Source organism: Pipra filicauda, unplaced genomic scaffold (genome assembly GCF_003945595.2).
Source record: "Pipra filicauda isolate LSUMZ 115617 unplaced genomic scaffold, ASM394559v2 scaffold298_size1015687_pilon, whole genome shotgun sequence".
NCBI classification, from domain to species: Eukaryota; Metazoa; Chordata; class Aves; order Passeriformes; family Pipridae; genus Pipra; species Pipra filicauda.
In genome coordinates, this window is record NW_024104418.1 from 25,825 (window position 1) to 51,648 (window position 25,824).

Sequence of the window (25,824 nt, forward strand, 5' to 3'; positions counted from 1 at the left end):
GTATCCGTGGAGCTGGAAAGACCAGAAAAATCTGTGAAGGAAAGCTGGCATTTGGCAAATGATGTCAGCCACTAAGAATCTTACAAGGCATATGATCAGAGTTCCCTGACTGTGAGCCAGTGATTCCTGAAAAAGACCAGCTGTCGGCCATGAAAAGGAGAGTGGCTCCTGGAATGGTGGCTGAGAGCTAAAAACTGCAGCAGCTTTGGGAAATGCAGACCTTGGAGCCTTGTATTTGCTAAAGCACCTGCAGAACAGCATCAAAGAGAAAGGGAGAAAAAACAAGGAAAGAAAAAAAAAAGAAAAGAATATTAAAAAATGTTGTTAGGACTTGCCTGGGGCTTGGGGACCGTGAAATATCTTCCAGAATGGATAACTATGATAATGAAACTTTAGAACCCGATTAAAGCTCACAGCAGTGGGGAGAGGCAGCTCCATCAACTCACAGCTGTGGCTGAGCCTGGGAGGAAGGAGAGTTCTGCCTTAAAATCCACCCAGGGAGAACACAATGCCGGGAACATCTGGTACACTGGAGGAATTAAAAGGGTCAGCTAGAGTGGTAAGTAGGGGAATGCACCTGGCAAGACCCAAGTGGAATTAGACCAAAGGACCATACAGTATGTGCCTAGACACACTGCAGATCCATCCCATGTCAGTCTGGGGGTCCACAGAACAGCAAAAGAAGGAAAAGGAGTTTTCATGGGCATGATTCTCTGAGAGAAGATGGAGAAATCTAAAACCAGGTGACTTTTTGTAAAAAATAATTTGCAGGAAATATTAAAAAAGAAGTCCACAGAGTCAAATTCTAATGATTTTAATGCAAAAGACATCTTAAGGAAAGTAGGAAAAACGAAACTTAGAAAGTGATGATAGACTACATTTCCTGAGGAAAATAAAAGCATATGTCCCTTTGGAAAGTGAGTGTGTCAGGATAAAAGAAGTCCTGAGAGAAAGGGCACTTGATCTTTTCTTCCTCTGTCCTTTTTTTTTTTTTTCTTTTTTTCTCCTGCATGTCAGAATCCTTTCAAGACTCCTGGCCATCTGAGAAAGGACACAAAGCAGAACTGCAGGTAACACAAATTGCTCATGGGGGTTTCTAAGGCATAGTTAGAAGGAAAGAATTTTCAGAAAACTGCAGACTCAGAGAGAAACAGATGACATTCTGTCTTTTTTGAACCCAGTAGCTTTATATTGACTCTGCTCCAGGCATAAGGGTGATTTTGAACAAAGGACAAGCAGAGCGGGGTGACCATGAGTATCTGCTCTGAAAAGAGGCACCACAAAGCATTTGTGTTTATTTATCAGGTCAGTTCAGGCTGTTTAGGATGATGGAGGACATCATTAGGTCTCATTTAATCCATAGCTTGGATAACCAAGGACAACTTCATATGCTTGAAGGTCCAGGATTCAGCTTCCTTTTTGAAAAGTAAAGAAAGTTAAATCCTAAATAGAAAGATTCAGTGAAATCTTAGGATGATTTTCAACACCTTATTTTTTGTGAATAGCCAGAGTTGGAGATCCCCCAAAAGCAGCTGTCACTCACAGAATTTAGTTCATTTGGAGCAAAGCTCAATTGGTCCAGACAGGAATTTTCTTAGAAATCTGTAAGAAAACTATTTTACTCTCCTGTTCCATAGAATTAGTCTAATGATGGATGGTGGCAAAGCAAACCGCTGAGAAAGGCAATTTTACCTAGGGAAGAAAGCATCCTCCGGAATGATGTAGGAACCTGAACTTTAGGGCTTCTGCTTTCCTCCCTCCACCCTACCTAGGAAATTTATACAACTGAAAACAAATCTAAACAGTCAGAGGGAGATTTGGCTGGGAATGCTGAGAGCTGGCAAGGCCCTGCTCCCTCCCTAGCTGCAGTCGTTTATGATCATTAAAACTAGTCTCTCTAGGAAAAAAAAAAAAAAGACAAAATGTGGAAGTGCATGAATCATACATTCCAAGCAGTAAAAACATAACATTATAGAAGCTAGACTGTATGGTTTTCCTGTCCCTCCCCCACTTCGCCTCCATTCCCTAACTTAAAATAGAGAGAAGAAAGCGGCAGAGAAGCAAGACCAGGGATTAAGTCAGTCAAGAAAGGAATCAGAGGAGCTGCTCTGAGATCTGTAGGCAAAGCAAATAACTATAGCAACATGCAGGGGGAAAAAAAAAAAAAGCAGGTTAGAATAGAGTCACAATGGTTTTGTCCAATTTTATTTGGAATCCCTTATTCTGTTTTTGCGACTTTGAAATAATATTAGTATTTTACACATGTATTGCAAGAGAGAATTCTCCATCTTCCAGTATAAATAGAAAAAACAGAGGAAAGTGGAGACGAAAAACGCAAATACTAAAGACATTTGTGGCTGTTCACTTTTTTTTGGACAGAACAACCTGAAGCCTTACAAGGGTTGACAATCCAGCTTTGAGAATACAGTGTCCTATTTGTATCATAGATCACTGCATTGACCAGTGCACTCCTCATGCAAAAGTGCTCTAACTTCCCAAAGCTACACACCAGCAAGAAAACTGCACAAACTTCTTCATTTGTCACATTTTCCTTCCTGGATCTGTGTTTTTCTAATTTATGTATCAGTCAGTTGGATCAAAATTGAACTAAATTCAAGAGTAACCACAATTATAGGGATGGCTTTTAGCTCTGTTTTAACAATTTGTCATCGTGTTTTCTGGAGGACGTTTTTGCTACAGCTGATGACATTTAGGTCTGATAGACTTTGTGAAATGAAACAAAACCAAGCATAGCCAACGCAAAAAAAAGGACAAGCAATGTTTTGCTCATTTTGCTTTCAACGTTTCTACTCCCACTTGGAAAAATCCACTCACTGAACTGAGTGAAACCTTATCTCCAGTTGGCACAGACCATCACAGATTCATTGACATGAATGAAGTCTACACCTGCTGTGGATCTGGCTCAATGAGCAGAAACCTATGAAACCTTACACTAATTAGAAAAGGGGGCAAAGTAGTGTAGTGTTGTTGTCAAGCCCCTCTCCCATTGGGTGCACATGTGCTTTTAGAGAGGCAAAGCAACACGAGTTTTCCTCAGAGGAAAGTAGAGGAGGTTTAACCAGGCAACTCTGATGAAGAAAGCCAAGAGGCTGCCAAAGCTGGAAAGAAGATGTGAAATAGGTGTTGACATATTAATGACAGTTCTTTAGAAACAACTAATATTGAAATGGGCAACTTTTAGATTTTCTGTGCTTTCTTGTCACTTTCAGAATTTAGCCTAAATCCCTGTGCTACTTAATGGTGAGGTTTCACTCAATTAGAAGGTTGATAATGTTCCTATCAGTTCTTCATTAAATCCAAATGACTTTGGAAGCTGATTTTGACTAAACCCCCAGGTTAGAAGTGACAATTATGGAGCCTGATGAAGGGGGAAATTTTAGTCAGAACAGCCTAGTAAAGGACAGAACATCTGAGTCCAGCAGCTTGTTCCAAGCCCTTATACAGCTCTATTGTGTGATCCTGGGATGGACTCCTCACCTTTCCATGCCTTACTTCCATGCTTCCACATTTAATGCACACCTGCTCTAACTGTCCTCCTTTCAACAATAATCTCTAATGAAAAATAAAAAGCCAAACAGCCCGGCCTGCTCCTGCTTCAGAGCTATAAGATTTTAGATTAAAAAAATAGGTTAGAATGAAATTTATAACCTAAAACCTAATTCTAGGGTAACTGAGCTACCCTGAGGCTTTACATGAATACTTCAAATTATCTATTCAGTGGTAATTTTCATGTGGAGTTCTGTACAAAAATTGATCTTTTTGAGGGCAGAACAAAGTCTCATAGGAGGGATTTGGGTAATCTGTAAGCAAAGGATATTTATGCCCAAAACAACGGCCAGCATCTGAAATGTTATGACAAACTCAAGGTTCATTTTCCTGTTCTGAGAAAAAGAAAACATAAAAGTTCAGTGACTCATCCCAAAAGATGATGACAGCCTAGTGGGAGAACTGCCTGCAGCATATGAGGGCTTTGGGCTCTGATGTGACAGAGAGAAGAAATTAATAACTGACCCCAATGTTGACTGAAAGTCAAAATCAGGAAGCTGGTAAGAGCTGGTGGTCAGTGTTCCCTGCTGAAACATGACTTTTAATAGTTCCCCTGTGGGGACCTGAGAGACTCAGGGAAGTTGAGGACACATGTGAAAGGAAGTATTTTTGGGGACATCTGGAAACACAAGTTACAGCAAGCAGAGACATCTTTATTCTTATGTCAGAGATCCTATTTTGGCACTCCCTGAGCACCCCTTTTCCTGTCAAGTCCAAGCTGGTGCTCTTCCTAGCAATGCTGGGGATCAGGTCCAGCAGCGAGGATCATGAGACAATGTAAAGCTGGGCATCATTAAATTGTGTTGACCAGAGCACAGAGCTGTGGACTCATAGGATGGTTTGGATTGGAAGAGACATTAAAGATCATCTAACTCTAATACTGCATGGTCAAAGAGGGAGGAACATCTTGTGTGCAACTTCTAGGAAAGTTTGGTGAGGTGGGGAACAGGGAAAGGCACTAAAATGTCAAAGACAGTTAAAATGTAGTAGCAAATGTAGGTAATGCTTAAACCAGCATTTTGTTTCCCCAACTGATTCCATTGTGAGTGCTGAAACTACCAGCCTTAGACTCTCTGCTGTCAGCAGTAACTGTTGACAGGAGGATCAGGCAATGGTCCCACCACAGTTTTCTTGAGCGGGGTGCACTAACATGGCACAGTTTGGACTCGCCTACCAGCAGGGATGTAATTCACAGACATGTGAAGCACTTTTGTTCTTGCAGCATTGTTTTGCTTTACAACTCTACAGCACTAGTGAGAGAAACAAAAAATTACCCAGAATTGGAAAGGCTAATTTCAGGCAAAACATCAAAACATTAATGACTCTTGCTTTTTAAAAACAATCCTTTCATGCTTCTTTGATCAGTGCTTAGTTAGAAACATACTGTGCATCTTCTTCTGACAAACAATTCCCTGTGCCAATATTGCAAAGTCCTCTGATATGCACATTAAATCTAAATTAGTGTATTAAATGTGTTAAACTGCGTGCAACTGTCAGCTAATCTGACATTTATCTCATGCACCTGATATACCGACACCCACATCTTCAGCAGAATCTCAATTTTGTTATACATCTAGTAGGGGGAATATGTGTATTTTATACAATGCATTATAAAAATTCTTGCATTCTACATGCATATAACCGGAGTTGAATATACCACAGATGCTGTGGATATATTCAGGATGATCAGCTGAGGTTACCTGGAATTCTGATGTGGATCAACACTTTCTGCCTGTATTAAAGGCTTCACATTTCAGCCTCAAAGCATAAATTCATTGAGAGGAAAGTATATAGCTATAGAAAACTCTAATTCTGGAGACTTGACTTAACAGCAGGCAATCTAAACAATTTCTGTCCTTTGCAGCAAAGAGCAATGCAACTATGCTTGCAAAATTATATGGCTTAATTAATGGACATTCGAGTACAGTCATCATTTTGAGTCCTAGGATTTTATTCAAAGTAGCACTAAAATAAATGGACAACCAAAAGCCAAATGAGAACTAATTTCTGTAACTGGATTACTTTGACCAAAACTGCATCAAAACTGAATTTTACAAAACCATATAGAAGCATTAGGCAGGTGTTACAGCAGATGGTGCCTGGGACATTGAGCTCCAGGTTGGGGTAGACCTTTAGCTGATAAGAAGCATGTGGTCTGAAGGCACGAAGAGTTGACTTGTGAGGCTGCCATTATCCTGTAGAGTCACCATGAATTTTTTTCCTCATTTTCCCACTATTTAATGGACCATTATGTTATCATTTGTTGTAAATCACTTCAAAATAAACATTTGAAATATACTGTAAAAAAATTTGGATGAGAATTGCAGGTTTTAAAGACTATAGATCATGTGAACACTAGCTGGATATAGATCACTCTGTAGACTTCAGGAGAGCACCTCTTCAGGATTTCTCTATTGTTTGAGTTGTCTGGATTAGGCAGAAATGGAACAGCACTAATGGAATGGAATCACAGAATCATAGAATGGTTGGAAAGGAACTTAAAGACCACCTTGTTCCAATCCCCTGCCATGGGCAGGGACAACTTCCACTAGACCAGGTTACTCAGGGCCCCATCTAACCTGGCCTTGAACACTTCCAAAGGGAATGGCTTCCTATAGTGCATGAGCAAGATATTTAAGAGAGTCATCATTTTCAGAAATACTCTTGTGCCACGTATGGGAAACTGAAGGAGAGCAAGAGCAACCAGGATCTGCTCTTACTGGGGCAAAGAAGAGAAGGGACAATGTTTACAGCAAGATAGCCTGAGTCATTTTTACAAGCTGATCTTACAACAGAGTACTCATTTTTCCCACAGCAGGTAAAGCCTTTCAGGGTTTTTTTTCGGTAGAAACTAAGGTGGTTTAGGGTAAACATTAGTGACTGTCCAGGGAAACAGAAGAAAACTACTACCTTTTGTAGGTTATATGGAAAAGATAGTACCTTGGCTCAGAAATGTCCCTACCTCCCAATCTCTGCATGTCTCAGAACCAGGACAATTGCTAGAAGATCCAGGAGTATGAATGTCTGTTTGCAAATACCATCTGTGTAACGTTGCTTTGCCATCGTGCATAGGTTAGAGAGCATGGCAGAGGAAAAACATTTGCCCAGATTGATATCGAAAATTCAGCTAATAATACTTTCATTTGAAACCCATAATTTACCACAGAAAAAGGGATCTGAGTTTTCCAGACATTTTTCTTACAGTAGCAAAGGGACCTAAATCACAACTGCTGAATAAGGAGTGGGGAGACATGTTCACTGGGATGGTGCCAATGGATAGTTTCAGGCTGTCTCTGTTGACAACCATGGCATAGATTCTTCATGCACAAAATCTGGGTACTCTCTTTCTTAGGGGAAAAAAGAAACCACCAAAAACAAACAAACAAACAAAAAACTTTAGAAGAATAGAGAAGGATTGAAAAAAGCTTTGAAAAAGTGACACAGCTCTTCTCTCCTTCTCTCTGTACTTCCAAAAAAAATCTCTCCTTGTCTTTTACAATGGAACTCCCTTCCAGTTTGAGAGATGATACTATGCCAAGGGTAAAACTACTGGTCTTGTTGACACATGATTTTTGGACAGTCCAACTAAGAGTCATCCCATGACTTTACCCTGTGCTTGAGGTGCTCCTCTGAGGATACTGGGAGTTGTAAAAGTCCCTCACATAGCACTGGAGTCTACTGTGGGTTTTGGGCTTTGGAAATACCCAGCTAAGGAAAGGAACAACGACAGTACTTCTGCCTGTGAAATGCCACCTCTCCATTTCACAGTACCCTCATTTCAGAGCATTCCTTTGTGAATATCACTTTTTCAGTCAACCAGTTAATCATGGTGGAGAGTGGGGGGAGCAGATCTTCCTCAGAGCTGCATGAAGTGGATCCCATCACTTACCCAAACACAGTTAGGGGAATTTTACTCAGCCATGATACCACTAGGCTTTTTATTTGCTAAGAAAAAGTTTCACTGGCCCACTCTGGACCCTGTAACTCCTAAATTTCAATATGACAAAGCAGCTTAACTCCATTTCTCCATGCAGTGATCTCAAAACTTCTAAAGCATTTTCCAAATGACAGCAACTGCACAACGTTCCATTAATCACAGCTGACAAGTTCTCCTGAGCAGCCCCTGATTGATCCTGATGTTGTCAAACTTTCTTTTTCTTTTGACGTCTCACTGATAGGCATCTCTGTTTAGTTCTTTTGTGACCTTTCTGCTGTATTGATCCACATGGATCACAGGGAAGGGAGCAGCTCCATGAAGGGGCAAAGTGGATAAGAACAGGTCAGGTGGTTGCTGGGACCTCCACACACCTCCATTTTAATGATTGATTAGCAGGAGAGTGGAGAAAGAGCCAAGTACATCAAAATTAGGAAACAACAAGGTCTCTATAAAGAGGTTCTTGTAGTCTCTTTTTATGGTTCCTGTTGAACTCTCTTATCTTGTGGGGTTGATTATCAATGTGAATAGGCTTCCTGTGGCACATGGAGATAATTTATAACAAGTTATTTAAAAAATTGGCAGGTACACGCAATGAGTTTGGCGGTGCAAGTTTTGCAGGGGCAGGTTTTGGCACTAGAAACTGCCCTTTCTTCAATGCCCCTTTCACACATTGAGTGGCCACATGAGGTGAGGGTCCCCACCATTAGGCAAACTGGTTGCTCCATAGTTTTGGGATCAGGACTGTGTGCAGCAAGGAATGTCTTGGTTTGTTCCCTTTTCCTCCTTTTCTCCCCAGGCATCGCTCCAGGTGACTGATTGTTCAGAGGGATATGTTAAACAGGGAGAACGGGCTAGCTGAGAAAAAATTTGCAGGCTGGGTTTCTGAACACTCAATTTTTAATCACTCTTTCACTTCAAAGCCCCCTGCATTTAGTATGGAGAACATGAACGTGAATGTGTATATGAGTGTATCCCTTTCCTGAAAAGCAATGTATTTTATATTTTATTAGGAATGGCCAGAGCTATTAGTTTCTGTGATGAACCTGTTGGAGATGTTGAACATTCTGAATTCTGTTGTAGAGCCATAAGTGTTGGTTTATAATGAGAGTAAGTATAGGTTCAGTGCAATGATATGCTCACAGCACTTAGAAAAAAAATTACGGTCCTTCAAAATGCGAAGGATACAATTTCTTTAATTCATCTTAGTCTTACTTAGTGTCTAACACTAATCAGTACCATTCAGGGTGTCATAATGATCCATATTTAGATATCAAGCAACTTATCTGTACCACATTTTGTATTGTGGTAGCTGGTTCTTAAATTCTTGTATTTTCTTCCCACTGCACTGTAAATAATAATAATAAATAAATATATGTTTATAATAAAATTTTAAATGTAAGTTTAAGTTAAAATTTATAAGTTTATAATAAATAAACCAGACGATTATCTCATGGGAAGCCCTAAGAATTCTGAGGAAAACAAAAATCAAGACTACTGAAAAGAAACATTTTGTTCCTGTTGTATCTCCCACCCCAGCAGCACTTCTTGTCAGATGGAAACACTTAGTGTAAATTTTGTCACCAGAGCCTGATCAAAACACAATAAAATATATTTTATCCTCCAATTCTTCACTTTACTAAGAATTTAATTGAAATCACCCCAGATTTGCAAAATGGTTACATTTACTCAGAAAAGGTTTTCAGCAGAAGGTATACTGATGCTTTTTAGAGCAGGTCTCCAAGTTTTTGGAGGTGTGTTTGTGTCAATAGTTCTCCTAGGGTGGTAAAGCTACACCTTGGAAATCTTATGATGATGGTAGAAAAGTCCATCCTTCCTTCCTCTTCCTGTAATGATATCTTAAACTGGTATTGCTTTTACTGATTTTCTTGCACAGATGCAAGACCTTCAATTATCACTCTCACACCATAAGGCACATGTGAGGGATCCACTACTCTACCTATTTTGTATAGACACAGGCTAACAACTTGCTGGACTATTCTGACTTGTTTTTTTCTGGATGCTCAGTGGAGTTTAACAATATGAGATGACATTTGCAACACAGATGTCCTGGGGCAGAACAAGTCCAGAGTCAGAGGAGTGCAGTGGTTTACTTAAGATTTATAGGCTGAGTTTTAAAGAGTAATAAAAAGCAATGTAATAATATGTGGCACTTGGAAGCCTGTAAGCAAAACTACCCTGATGTCTAATTATGTTCTACTATTAAGTAATGTAGTTACAACCTGTACCATAGATAAAAGAGTTTTTGTTGTTTTTCTTCCTTATTTTCATTCATTTAATTGTCTGATTTATCATTTCTATTGTCAACAAATGTATTTCTCTTATTTTAGACTTTGAGTAGCACCTGGCACAAGGGAAATCTAAGGAAAGGTGTTTTGGTGCAGCAGCAGCAGAAGTGACAGACATCTCCAGTGGCCTGCAAGATCACACACACATTGAGTATCCCAGGTGCAATTCAGCATTAACTTGGATTGCTTCTAGTTCTGGTTTAACAAAGGGATCCACTCCTTCAAGTATATGGATTTCACTGACGTTTTATGCAATGACATCTCTTAAAATATTTTTTTTTTGTTGCTCTGAGGAGCTTGTTTTGGTACCAATCATTTAAATGAGCCATGAAAGTCTCCTGTAACTGCAGATTTTGCTTTTCTTTTTTAAGTTATGTGATAAAACCTATATATTGCAGCTGTTTATGCATGAAAAATGCACAAAAGCTGCAGCGTTCATATAGGATTATCAACTTTTTTTTTTTTTTTTACATGGAAGTATTTTTTAAACGCAGCAGCTCAAATTAGTAGGAAATATATTGCTCTGTGAGAAACAGAATAAACAAAATTTCATTGCCTTTCCCCCTAGTTTAGTGATCTGTGAAGGACACTCATAATTTCAGCTATTAGTTATAAGATAGCTTTTTTTTTCCCTTTTGGTGAGAATTAATTTAGATTCAAATCAAAGAGACTAATTGCAAGATAGACAGTGTTATCTGTATTAGAATAAGCAAGCCTTTGGAATACATCAGGCTGTGAGAACATATTAGGATGAAACTATAGTATTTCAGAAAGCTTCCAGTTTAGGATTTGGGGTTTTAGGAATGAAAAAGCGGTCAGGTAGTCTAGGAATGAATAAGAGTAATCACCGAAGATGAAAAGGGCTCTGGAAAGCTCTGAAAGGTTTGTGTGCCTACATAGTGGCTCACTTTCCCTTGACTATATCAATTACTCCAACGAGGAGTGAGAAGGTCCCTTCTGAGCCTTCTTTCCTCCAGGCTAAACAACCCCAGCTCCCTCAGCTGCTCCTCATGTAACTTAATTTCTAGACCCTTCCCCAGTCCCTGGGTTTTTAAGGGAGCTTTTCCGGGCTGTTGTGAGTAGGCAAAAGAATAAGAAATTTCAAATGTTTTTAAGTAAAGAAGATGCAGAGGAGACATGGAGCAGAACCTTTTAAGCTCTAAATGGTGAAATGCTGGCCTGTATTAGTTAGGGGTTCTGTAAGTCTTCGTCAATACTTGTCTCAGTGGGGTGTGGAGGGAAGAGGAGCTGCCAGGGCTGTGCAGTCTGTGTTACCTTCTAAATTCTGAGTTGTCTGGGGCCAAGCTTAATAGGATTTAGAATCTACAGAAAAGTGTCTTAAGCACTATGAATTTTTTAAGCAATATTTGAGATTCAGAGCCCTCAGCAGCCCTTGAATTTTGTTTCCCCCATCTTTAGAATATTGGCTAAATCCAGGCAAATAACCCTTCTGCATGTCTTCAGTGTATTGTAAAAATTAAGAGGGCTAGGGAACAATCTCTTCTCTTACATTCTTTCTACATAAATCAGTCCCTTGTGCTATGTTTACAGAAGAGAATCAGTCTTCAGACTAACACATTTTCCCCTAGCACAATTATACAGTTTTGTCCATCTTCAAAATGTATGAGTATGATTTTCTCTGATTAGATAGGAAAGCTTCTTGAAATTATTTAAACTCAGTACAATATGAGACTTCCACCCCTCTCTGCCATCAAAACAGGAATGAAGATGTTAGTTTGGGGAGCAATCAGGCAATCTAAATTATTCAGATCTGAAAGTTTTAAGTTAGAACAGTTTTTCGAATTCATTTGTATCTGGATTACAACAGTCTCAACCCATGTCTGTCTAATGAAACTCCTGCTGAAAATCTCAGCTGGAAATTCAGGGAATCAAGTCTATCCATCGTCTCAAAGTCATGATTATTTCATAAGCAACACTCAGTGTTCAGTCAAGTCTTTAACTCATCATTCGAGTTACCATAGTTTAACCATGCAGGCATCTTTTAGAAGAACTCATGCTGAACATTACTTGATGAAGCTAAATCCCATTAGAAGAACAAACAGTACAAAAGTCTGTGTCCTGACGCCACAATAAGGTATACTTAAATATTCACAAAGGATACAGGTGCAGATCTCTCATCACATATTGGAGCACATCCAAAGCCTCTAGGAAGAATATTAATAACCCCTTCTCTTGCATTTCTGTTGGAGGAATAGCTCAATTAGTTTCAGTCTGCTGTCTTTCCCTTATCTATTATACATTTGAGTGGTTACACTTTGCTTCTGAAAGTGCACATGGAAAGATATGCATTAACAAGCTAGCGAGAGCATATGGGCACCCTATGTCAAACTTCTTGAGCTGACAAAGACTTCTACCCATTTGTCCGTGCGTGCACTCTCTCTGCTCTTCTGCCCTCTCCCCACTTTGCTTTGCACACCTAGAACTGTCAAAGGAAACCTGATGGAAAGCCCAGTGTCCCAGGTACAGCCACTCTGTCAGCTTTATGTGGCGTGTGCTGAGGGGGGGGCCATGAAATGACAGCATAATACGAAGAAGGATTAAAAGGGTTAAAGGAAGGTGGAGACCTGAAACGGAGGCACAGGATGTTGGTGAAGAGCACAGGGAATGCGTGAGACTGCAGCTCCAGAGAAGAAAACAGAGGTGGGAAGAGAGAAATGGTTGAATCTGACAGGAAACACAGGGAAAGTCAATACTTTTTGAGCTGTGCCCTGTACAGTTTTATTTATTGTAGTATACCTGTGGGTCTGTAAAAAAAAGAAGTTGTCTTCTATCATTTTACCTTTTGATTTCCATTTCTACTGAGTCATGAAGGAGACTTGGATGATTAATGACGTAGAATCATAATTTGTGGTAAATGCATGTTCCCAAACACCTTCTAGAGTTCAGTGAACAGGTCAATTAATAAAACCCATCACCCCTTAAAAGTGGGTTAATCATCTGTGGGGGATAATATTTCAAACTGTAATTACATAACGTGATGCTCTAACAAGGTTCATTTTCTGTCATGCCATCTACCATAAGCGTATCCCATGTGATATATATAACATGATTTGACTTTTGAAAATCTTATAGACTACCATTATCTCCTAGGATACATATTAAAAAAAGAGACTAGAACACATGTAAAAATATCTAAAGAATGTAATTTAAGCTGGTCAGATCCATTCAGTTAATAAATGATGGTTGAAGTTAAAAAATGATCATTATAGCTGTCAGTAAAGGTTTATTGAGTTCTACATTAAAATAGCATAGAATTTCCTAGGAAGAAAAATTACATCTTCCATTCAGCTTGGGAAAAAAAAACCCACACCAAAACTTCACAACTTTGTGGTTTGCAGAAATAACACTACAAAACTCCTTCTCCAAAACATAAGACTATTCAACTGAGGCTACAGAAAAAAATTACCACCATCTGTTATCAGTATGGAGCATGTAACACAACTAAGGAATTCTGTTTCTAGGCAGAAGGAAGGGTACCGTGTACTGCAATAACAAAACCACTGTGCTCACCGGGACTGAATATTCTAAATATTCTAAATATTCTGTTTGAGGTAGCTCTGGTATGAGGTTAGGGATGTGCCTTGAGTCATCTCTTGTTCCTGTTCAGAAAACACATTTCTAGGGAGTAAAAAACAGCTTGAAATCCTACTGCGGCTGCTTGCATAGGAGATTGAGCCTTATTTGTGCTCTATTCCAGCAATTTTTCAGAGCACTGGACTAACTATGTGAATTTATGGTTTATGAATCAGCGTGTCTTGGCTTTATGTTTGTTCTTCTCTTCAGAACACAGTTGAAGCAGGAATATCACCATCAACTTTACCAAGGTTCCCGAGTGAGTGACAGACCCAAGTCTCTCCATTAATAATCTAGAGCTCTTCTAGGTAGACCATTCATTTATCCTAGCAAGTGTACTTGCTTTTAAGCACATCTTTAAGTGCTTCATGGATTGAAACATCTCTGAAAATCTCCTTGTAGCACTATCTCAAACATGTTTCTTCAGCCCATGACTGTTACATGTAAAATGCTCACTGTTTCTTGGAATACAGCTTAAAAAACTTGTCTTTTCCCTCAAAGGAGAATGCCTTAACCTTTAGGTTCCTTCTGGGCCAACAATTTCTATTTTGATGGGGGAAACATATCTCTGCTCAGAGCAGTTGGCAGATGGCAGGGACAACTATCTCCAATAGCAGGATAGATATGGGCAGAAGCTGGGGCTGAGTCTGGGACTCCCCCTTCTCACTTCATGAGTCTCTAACACACAAGCTGTTCTGTTCCCTTCTCCCCACATGCTTTGAAAGGGGAGACAGGTATCTTGTTCAATTGTTTGAAGGAAAGATCAGAGGCATCTCTCTGCAGAACATTCTGAACTGCAGCTTCCCCCTGAGTAGAATTGTCTTCTTCAAATGGAGAGGAAAGCTTCTGAGAGGGACAATTTGAGACTTGTTATCTACTCAATATGTAGAAGCACCCTTGGGAAGCTCTTGGCTACTCTTTGTTCAGCTTGCTGGCTGACTTAAATCTCCTTCTAAAGTATCTTTACTCTCCTTTTTCCCTGTACGTTGAACACTGGGACCTTACACTATGATATAAATCCTGGTCTGCAGAAAATTAAATTAGACACTGAATTAAATTAAATTCAGGAGGAGGAGAAGGACAAGAGACATTTGAAGGGAAATTTGACTTTCATCCTTTTCATCTAATACTTTCTTACCTCCCAGTACTGTGATGGAGGGAACCAGGTACTACACTACTCTAAGAGCGACCATCTAAGTACCCACAATTAATAAAGAGGTTTTACTTCAAAAGCACGTCTGAAATAAATTCATAGAATCTTAGAATGATTTGGGTTGAAGAGGACTTTCAAGACCAATCCTCCTGCTATAATTAAGAACACCTTCCACTAGACTAGCTTGCCAAGAGGCCCAATCCCATTAAACACTTCCAGGGATGGGATTGTACACAGAGATGGGAGGTGAATCACAGCTACTGTGTTGCTGCTAAGGTATGGTTACATGAAAGGTTAGTCCCCTTGAACCTGTGCTATAGCTACCATATCCATGAAAACCTCTTTTGGGTAGAGATTTTAAGTTATCTAAAATGGTTCTGGACAGAGGAGGCAAATGAGCTGAGTTTCAGGTCTCCACTGACAGTAATGACACCCATTTCCTGGGTCACATGTGACATATATGTTTTTGACACTTAAATTTGACATGTGATGTGGACATAAATGCAAACTCAACTGCCTTGAGCAAGAAAGAGAGACAGTATGTGGCACAGTAGGAGATTAACACAATTCATCAAATGATAGAGCACTGGAAAGGAACGTTCCTTCCTTGCCAGCTCCATCTACCTGTAGCAAAAATCAGTTCTTGAATTAATGATTCACACAATTTCATTGGCTGATGTGATCAGACTAGATATAAGGAAGAAATTTTTAGTTGTGAGGGTGGTGAAGCGCTGGTACAGGTTTCCTGGAGAGGTGGTGGATGATCCATCCCTTGAAACATTCAAGGTCAGGCTGGAGGGGACTCTGAGCAAACTGATCTAATTTAAGATGTTTATGCTCATGGTAGGGAGTTGAAGTAGATGGCCTTTAAAGGTCCCTTCTAACCCAAATCATTTTATGATTTTATGATTCTATGTTAAGATTGTAATAAAGAAGGTAGTCAAAATGTTAGTATAACAACAACGAGCCATGGTGGGTGACATCACTAAAAATCAAGGAAGATTGTTTTGTAGCAACTCAAAGTGCAAAATTTAAATGGTATAATTTATTAATTTAGTTAGGCTTCTTGTGTAAGTAGTTACTTGTTGTTGAAGAAATAATACTTGATCACAAAACAGTGTTATAATGGAACAACAGCACTTTTGGTGTGTATCTTGTTGAGGATTATTTGCTAAGAAAAATATTTATGCTCAGAGTTCCTAAAATGGAACACAGTTATTCACAAACTAGAGGAATATTCTTGTGCTAGAACAGAGTTTAAAACCCTTTGGATAGAATCTGAGAGTAAAAGAGAAAAAGTCTGTCTTCTTTATGCTACAGAGTGCGGTGGTTTCCATAATAATTGGGCTCCCACTTAGTGGGAGTAGTGATGATCGTTTGCTGGTGTGGAAATCAAAATAAGCCATATTGAGAAGCAGGGCATCATTAGCCACATTTGCACTGAGCACTTTGGTGTAACAATCCAACGAATTACACACCTGCACTACCAGGCTGGAAACACTTAAAGCGGAGGCCAGCACTAAGTGCAGAGCAAACACCCACCCTGCAAGTGATCCTAAGAGGTAAACAGGCTGGATCAAGTAGGCTGAATCCAAGCTGCTGAACAAGCTGCTGAACAATCCAAGCTTGCTTTGACATGCAGGGCCCTTCACTGTGAAAAGAAGATTCCTATTGAAACCGTTGGCAGTTCTCAAGTATCTCTAGTGCCTCTCCGCCCGGGGAGGGGACATAACCTTTGCATTTCTGTGACACCTAAGGAAGAAAGGTTCTGAAACTGTAAAGAGAGATCGGATAGGACAATAAGCCACTTAATGTCAGTAAAAACGGCTGAGTAGAGGAGAGGGGAAAATTGAGCTCTATTGGGGAAAACAAAACAAAACAAAAAGAACTTGAGCATATGGCTCCAAATCTGTGAGTACACACATATTCCTATCCCTGCACTAGCAAATGCTCTTATTAGCACCCAAGGATGCTGCTGGTACACAGCACCTTTGCAGATCTGGGTCTAGATATGATAGTGTTACGATATGGCTTAGGCCAGAGCCCGTGAGCCATCTGGATGAGCTTTTAAAACATGTCTCCATTTCTGTTTGTTTTTCTTTACAGGGATTTAAACTATTCCATTTGTTAAATGTTCTGCCTTTACTATCTGATCCAGAGTGGAAAACTGGAGCTTTGTGACCCCAAATTTCTATTCATTTTACTTTCCTTCATATATAAGGCTGTCCATCTAATCTTTTGTTCTCCTGGAGCCTTTTTTCCGTCTGTGATGTGAAATTCTGACATTTTTCTATTGACAGGCGTCATAGGTTAAAAAAATGCATGACATTGTGAATAGAGTTGATAAATAATTGGGTATATATACACACACACGTATGCATTTCTGGGCAATACAGAATTCAAAACAGCTTTTGAATTCACAGGCAGAAACTGGTACTTTCTAACTACACCTGGTACAGTCCAGTCGTAGATTTTGATAACACCTAGACAAATCAGAAGTGGCACTACCTGAATCCTCCAGTATGTAAGGAGACATGAGACAGATCCACTAGTTTAGAGTCTGTTCATGTGATGTGCTTCTTCATACAGGCTGTTTAGACTGGGATAACTGGGGATGGGATCAGCGTGGATTTCTGCCTGGCCTTGCTGGATCAGTGGCCACCCCTGTGAGGAAAGGTAGTTGAGACCCCACAATCACAAAGCCATCAGAGGAGCAAGCAAGTGAGCATGTGAGACAATCCATTCAGGCCAAACTTGCACCTCGCTGATTCTTACACAAACTCTGGGGTCCAGATTCCTTACGGGCTGTTGCTCATTCCACCTCGTCCATGTCAGCAGGGAGACCGTGATCCCAGCTGTGATTCCCTGGTAATCGGGTAAACAGATCCTACCAAAGCAATGCTCAACAGCTGTGGGTTTCATGAAAATGACACAGCTGGGGAATTACGGGGTTGGTGGGAAGAATTAAATTGTTGGAAATACGTGATCTGCTGGATGAGGAGTAGTGGAGGTCAGGACACGTGTGATGTGGATGACCTGGTGAAAGGTCTGGAGCACAAGTCTGATGAGGAGCAGCTGAGGGGGCTGGAAGGGGTCAGCATGGAGAAAAGGAGGCTCAGAAAGGACCTTATTGCTCTCTAAAACTCCCTGAAAGGAGAGTAGAGCCAGGTGGGTGTTGGACTCTGCTCCCAAGTAACAAGAAATAGGACAAGAGGAAATTGTCTCGAATTGTGTCAGGGTAGGTTTAGATTGAATATTATGAGAAATTTCTTCACTGAAAGGGTGGTAAAACCCTGGCACAGGCTGCCCAGGGCAGTAGTAGAGTCCCCACCCCTGGAAGGATTTAAAAGATATGTAGATGTGGCACTTGGGGACATGGGTTAGTAGTGAGCTTGCTGAGGTTTATTGTTGGGCTCACTCAATGATCTTAGACAGCTTTTCCAACCTAAATGATTCTGTGATTCTATGACTAAAGGGAGATTAGGGGTTTTCTTTTTCCTATATTTCTATAACATGGTGGTGTAAATATCCAGTGAAAGTACAGAAGAGGGGTGATGACTCTGATTACTCTCCCTCCACACTCCCTGGAACTATCCACATCCTAAACTTACACAGCAGTTGGAAACAACCTGAGTTCAGCTGATAAAAAAAGTCCTGAAAATCAAAATTCCCTGCTAGATTTTGCTAACCACAAACTGATACTTTGTGTAGTTAATGCTGTTGTAGGACAAACTGACCTGCAGAGGACAAACTGACCTGCAGAGGACTTGTAACCTTGTCTACAGATGGTACAAAACAACCAATTTGCAGTGAGACGCCGGCTAAATGGCAGCTAAAGTAGGTATTGGCCTCATAAATATCCTCTGCTAAATATGAGGAAGTTTGTAGGCTTATAGAAAAGGAATAGTAGTAGTCTACTAGTCTAACTAGCTGGCAGCCAAGCAGGTGGATGGAAATTAGGCCAGATCCAGGTCCAGTACAGCCCCTTGATATCTGGGAAGAAAAAATGTTGCCATCCTATACTCGCAATTTTTTTTTATGTGACATCCACCACATGATTCCACATGTATACACAGAATTATTTATCTTTTCCTTTACTCTGTTCCTCACTGTTTAATGTGACACCATATTGATTAGGTTTCCAGAGCACACCACTCCAGACATATTTATATGGCTGTTTTACATGATTTACAATAACTAATCTTGTAACAGAAATATAATTTTGGAAATATAATACCACTCAATAGCAGTAAAGTTTTTGCTAATGGCCAGAACTCCTTGTGTCATGGGAATAAGTTGCCTCTAACAATTTATCACCTAGAGGCCGTGTCTTCAAGTTGATGTAAGCTGGCACAGCACCAAATTTCAGTGCTCAGTGGAGCTCTACAGAATTATCTCAGCTGAAAGTCTATATGTCCTAATTACCCTGATAGTAAAGCTGGATAGGGTACCCTGTAAAATGGCAAATTGGTTTGAAGCTTGTTGTGGTGCAGGAAACCCAGTTTCCTGGTGCCTCTCTTTCCCGGCAATTCCCCCTGGCTGCAGAAACAGTTTGGATCAACAATTATTAATCTATTTCTCTGGAACATGGGCCTTCCAACAGGAGAGAGAGAGATGAGTTTGTTTTAATCCAATATAAAAATATGCTTTCTAGAATGCTTTTAAGTTTCGTAAGAAGACTAATACCTTTATTAGTATTATGTTGTTCTAATTCTTGCACAGAACAGACACTAATGGTTTTAGCTTTGCAAAAGACTTCTCAGAAGAAAAAATATTACAGATTCAGGATTATCCAAAGTTAATGGGGGATTTCATACCAGAACCTGAAATATCTAGTGCTTTTACTAAGAAGTGATTCTCCTTTTAGGGATATCAACATAAGAAACAGTAATTTCATAAGTTAATTTTTAAGGTTTTATCTATGAAACCAACATGATGATGACAAGAAGTATGTAATTTCTGCCTGAATAGCAGGTAATTTGTAAATATCAAGGCAAATACTTTCTTTTATTTATTTATTTTGCATAAACACACAGTGTCTAATTTGCAAAATTCACAGGAATAAATGAAGTCTAAACAAATAAAATCTACAGTCTGTCAGAAGAACAAGTGATCAAAGCTTTGCTTTGTAGAGTGGTGGTTTTAGCAGCAAAAGAAAGGAGTTCCAAACAACACTTTTGCACAAATAGAATGGAGTTGCTTTATCTCCAGATCTATTTGTGGATCTATTTATGACCTCTCAGTACATTCTGCAACAGTTGTAGAAAGGGCATCTTTGTTTTCCAGTTAGAGGACAAGTCTCTGCATTATATAAGGGCATTTGGTTACCTAAAAGATTTTTGCACAAAAGACAAAACCCCCCAAAGCAGCAGTCTGAAGTGTTTACAGTGTTTCAAAGCAGTTGTTTAAGAGGCAGACCTTTCACTCCACGAAAGTAGCATGCAAATGCTACAAGCAGGTTGGACAAAAATCCCAAATTCCTGCAGGAAAATTGTATCAAGAGTAAAACCTTCAAGTCTGTGTAAAGCAGTACTGTTCAGGGAAACATCTCCTTTCAAAAGATCTTCCTCTTTTTATCATAAGCATTTTAATCCTGAGTTGATTAACCTAGTTGATTGTCAGCACTGATAATTGTAAAGTCTGACTTAAAATTCCAAAATCGTTTTTTTGCAGTCGTTGGGTTAAAGGACTGGATGCATTTAGTAACCTCTAATTAGATGATGAAGTCCAAAAGGTTACCTGAGTGTCTTAAACATATTTAAACAGCACTCCTTGAAAAAGTTTGAAATTAGGAAATATCAGATTCTCATGAGACTGTAAAAGCTGAAAAAACTTTTGAGATCTGTAATGTATTCAGAATTGCTAAATAAAACATACTCCTATCTGGGGTGTGAAATCCCTAATCTCTAATTTAAGATCAGATTTTAGAACATATCCCCCAAAGGAAGAAAATATTTGTCTTCTCTTTCTGATTTAAATTTTAAAAAATCTATTTCAACAAATGCATAGTGTAGCCAGAACAAACACAATTTTTTAAATGGAATGATGGAGGCAGAATTAATGCAAAATATCCAAAGACAAATCTTCCAAAATGCAAATAAAATTTGAGCAATGTGAAATGTCATAGTGTGGTAGCAAATATCCCAAATCAGTGTCTATTTTTTTTAAGACAGAGCTTCATTTTTATTTGTAAAACAAATTCGTTGCAGGAAAGTACCAAAAGACTAAAGTGTGTACGTAAACACACACATGCATATTGAAAAATTAAGATTTCAGAAACATTGCATGAAGCAGCTGAGAAGACCATTTGTGCTTCCAGAAAATATTACACCCTAACTGTTCTTCAAGACTGCTACATCCAGTGATCAGAGCACTCAACCACCAGTGAATTTTATATGACTTTTAGGTTGAGAACTTGCACACAGATCCTGATGATGTGAAAAATTTTACTTGATTTTGTAGAGTTTATTCACAGATGAGAAACCTGGTGATATTGAACACGCATTGAAAAAAACACAATAAATACAAATTACAATTTCCAACCTGATGTGATGAACATTCAGATAGAACAAAGCTATAATCAGATAAGATAGAAAATACAGATTAAAAAGTCAGCAAGCCAAATTCCTGTTAAGATCGCAACATTATGGAAAAAGCTATGGGAAAGAAAAAAAGGAAGAATAAGTTTCTGACACTGGAAGACTGAATGTATTTGTAAAACTAGATCTGTGGTACAGATCTGGTACATACAGCTGGCATAAATTTGTTTCTGTATGTTGAAAAAATTACTTACTGGTTCTGGATTACTATTCCCATTACCCATAATAGTACCATGTTAGAAAATACAGCTGAGTATGTAATTTCAGATGTAAAATCTGTATTTTCTACCAACTATGATAATGATGGATAACAGACCACAGTTTGATTGCTATAAGTTTAAGTGTTTTGCAATATGGTATGATAGTTAGCCTCACTTGGTTTCTTAGTCACATCTAAAGGTATTATGAAAAATATTTTTAAAATATGCTAAAAGGATGCTTTAAAAGACTTGGAAGTTGAGTTGTGATCCTTATTTAGCACCATTAAATTAAAAGGCAACATCCCAGAAACATCTGTGAGCTAAAATGCTATTTAAGAGAAAGCTTGGACTTGGGCTTCTTTGTCATGGGATCATTTATGTTAAAAATAGGGAAGCTGAACATTCTTGTAAAAATCAGATAGAGGACCAAGAGAATAAAAACCTTTTCATTATTTGACTGCAAGTTTGCTTTCATGAAGGGAGTAGAAAAAATAAGTGTGTAAAAGAAACAGAGCAGACCTTCCCCGATTTGTAAGACAAGGGAAAGAAGAAACCAAAGGATCAGACAATGTCAAGAAAAAAAATGATGCAGAGCATCGCAGCAGCTGAAGTCATGAGGTGTTTCTCTAGAAGAGGGAGTCTACCAGCTCAGAGAACTACAGAAATACTGATACATGCTCATATTACCATATCTCTCAAAGCCCCATCCAACCTGGCCTTGAACACTTTCAGAGGTGGAGCAGGCACAACTTCTCTGGGCAAACTGTGACAGGGCCTTATTTCCCTCAGAGCAAAGAATTTCTTCCTTACCTCTCACCTAACCCTGCCCTCTTTCAGTTTAAGGGCACTGCCCCTTTTCCTTCCCCTCCAAGTCCTTGTCTGAAGTGTCTCACAGCTCTCTTGGATCCCCTTTAGGCGCTGGAATGTGCTACAAGCTCTCCCTGGGACCCTCTCTTTTCTAGGCTGAACACCCCCAGCTCTCTCAGTCTGTCTCCAGAGCAGAGGGGCTCCAGCTTCGTGGTCTTCTCTGGACTTGCTCCAGCATGTCCACACCTTTTGTGTACTGGGGATCCCAGGGCTGGAGGCAGCTCTGCAGGGGGGTCTCACCTGAGGGGGCAGAGGGGCAGAATCCCCCCCTTCCCTGCTGCCCACACTGTGGGATCAGCCCAGCACATGGGAGGTTTCTGGCTGCCAGTGCACATGGTTGGGGTATTTGGAGCTTCTTGTCCACCAACACCCCCAAGTCCTTCTCCCCAGAGCTATTCCCAATTCATTCTCTGCCCAGCCTCTACATGTGTTTGGGATTGCCCTGACCCAGGTGCACTTGGCCTTGTTGAAATTCATGAGGTTTGTAAGGACCCACATCTCGGGCAACTTGCTGAGGGTTTGCACTCAATCCCACTGCCTATGTGACTGACAAAGCTTCCAAACAGATGTTATCCACATTACCTCTTAAAGTGAGTTGTCATTAGAAACCTGAAAACATACTCGTAGGAAAGAAAAACACTCAGACATAGGGACTCTTTCATCTCCCTCACCAGCTTCTTGCTGTCACTCTCTGATGTAAAGAGCACATGTACCTTTAATATAATCTTTGTGGAAAATTCACGCATACTTTTAATAAATAATGAGAGTTGGACTGGTTATTTTATATGCAAAATTTCAGGGAGTTTCTGTGCATTTCTCCATCCACATCCACAGATTTTATTCTCACACATGTAGAGGTTATGTATACTTCAGCCATCATGGCTTTGGGATATTAGGAAAGAGAATGAACTTGACCAAACTCCCCAAAATATTAATAAATATTAGTAAACAAAATAAATCTGGTTTTGACTACAAATGGAAATTTAATTTTGAATGCAACTAAGTTAGTCTTCTAACTGAATTCCAAGAAAATCATAAGCACAGAGATTACTTGGAGGGAACAGGGGGTGAGGTGGAATGGATTAATAATTTTTAAGAAAATTCAAAATTAACAAAAAATTTGAGAAGAAAGTTAAGCATTTTAAATTTCTTTGACCACTTTTGTTGAGGAAAGGAAATATTATGTTCTATTTATACAATTTTATTCATAGGCACCTCATATTATATACAGAAAGAGACTTTCCCTCTTTCTTCCTTTGCAGTCTGTTAATCTGTAAAAAGAAATTCTTAATCCTCCTAAAATGTTTTCAAATAATGGATGAAAAGTAAAGTAGCAGGATACTGTCCAGTTCCCACGTTGTTGACAAAAATCTCCAAAGTGATCTTATAATTTCTGGTATGAATCCATGTCCATTTAGATAATTTAATCAACACAGCACCCTAATTCCCTCTCCTAAAAAAAAAAAAAAGTTGTTAGTCCCAAACCTACTGAAATGATTGGAATCTTTTTACTGATCTCAACATGTTTTGTATCAGACCTCGAAAGGTTCAATACAAATTCTTAGACCCATAATTACAGTTTATATGTAGAAAGAAATTAAACATTATTAAGATAGTTCCTCTCAGTAAGGGATCTTAATTGTTTTAATTCTTTTCCTAATGCAAGAGGAGAGAGAACAGCTGAGAATGGCTTTTGCCTAACACAGCACACAGTTAACTTGTATCTTACAACACTGAGGACTTGCAGATGCAAGATATTACCCAATTTTGACAGAGCACTTTTCATCAAGATATCTCAAAAGTGCTTTAAAAATGATATAACATCATCTATTCCACTACTAGAAATAGAGCCATGAAGTGAAGTGACTCACAACACACAGAAGCCCTGGAAGAAAATCAAGATTTCCTCTTCATCCTGTTAGTGTCCAATCCTGTACGCTGTATCACTTCCCCCAGCCTACATGTGCCATTTCTTGAGAAATCAGAAGGAAAAGGTGATGGGAAGAAAGTATAAGGAATGACTACAACAAATAAACAGAGTAGGTGCTGTAGCTGTTTGCAAAGCAGCCATAAAAATGCACATTTTCCAAACGTAAAGGACCAGTTTCCAGTAAGACAGACTGGAAAAACCTAGCTCTACAGCAAAATGCAAGCTTCTCTATGGACAGCAAACCTTTTCTGGGGCAGCGAGTGTTCAGAACATATGTTCAGTCTATATCACGGCATTACACTAAAGGTTATACTTTAAAGGTCCTTAGTTAGACAGTTTAATGTCCACTTTAGCCCTTGGGCTTAGCCAGAGCCCAACACAGTCACATCTGAGAATTCAAAGGTTCAATTAATGTCCCTGATTTAAGAGCCTCCCAGACCCCATCAGACAAAAGCACCAGATACATGGATGTAGCTGGAAGTCAGCTTGGATGTGTCTTTGTGTCTTTATTGATCCTTCCTGAAAAGATGAGCAGATACTGATCTTATCTTCAGAAACAGAGAGAGATTGATACTGATCCTGAGGAGCTCAACCAAAATGGTTGCTACCTGGTTCTTCACAGTTGCTAGCCTCAGCTTCAAGCTGCATATAGAACTGTGCATACAAGTGATCTAATTATGCATGCAAATACCTTGTCAGTGCTCCAGCTGATTGTTTGCCTTCGTAAATCCTGCAGTAAAGAAGAATATATTATAGCCAAGCATTTTTATAGGCACAGTTCTAAAAAGCTGAAGCTCATCAAGAAAAAATTTCTTCTCCAAGGACAATAAAACTGAAGAACAGCAGAAGCAGCAGCCATATGATCATCCGGAGAGGGCCAGAGCCACCTGCTCTGAAAGGCCAGAGACCTTGCAATTGAGGCAAAATATGCTCAGAAGGGCAGGGAAAAGTTTCTTCTTGATTCTCAGTGGCTAAAAATTGGTACACACCGAGGAGCACAAGAGCTTTGACCCTTCCAGAACTCTGAATATTTTATCAAAACACGTGCCAGACCCTTTGTAGTTCTCTGAAAGTCTTGGCTTTAATAACAGACTGGGGAATTATTGCCAGTGATTTCAGAACACTGTATGGAAATACACTTTCTTTAACATGTTTTAGATTCTAAATCCACCTTTGATGGATATTCTCTTAGTCTCATATTAAAGAGGAAAGGTGAGTGGATAGGCAGGCAAAGACCTGAATTGTGTCTATTTACGTTTTTGCAGAATTATCAGAAATGCAGCCTTGACCCTGATTCAGGTTTCTACATTTTAATTATCATTTCATCCCCCTGATTCATGCCCGAAGGATATCTTTTCAATTTAGAAAAGAAATGCATGGAGCTAGATGTAGGTTGCAGAGACCCAGTTCCAGCTCAATTTCCTACATATTACTTTCAATTATTTCTCAGATTGATTTCTACTGAAGTTCAGTGACAGGGACTGCTCTGTATTTTTCATCCTTATAAATGGGCAAATAATAAACAATGAAATAACAAACAGTAAAATGCTTCTTTGTCACAGTTGTTTCATTGTTTATCACATCTGGTTTTTTCACATTGCACACAGAAGGTACCAATAATTCATGTCTGAGTGAAACCATTTCTGTAAAAGTTTATATGCCTCATACCAT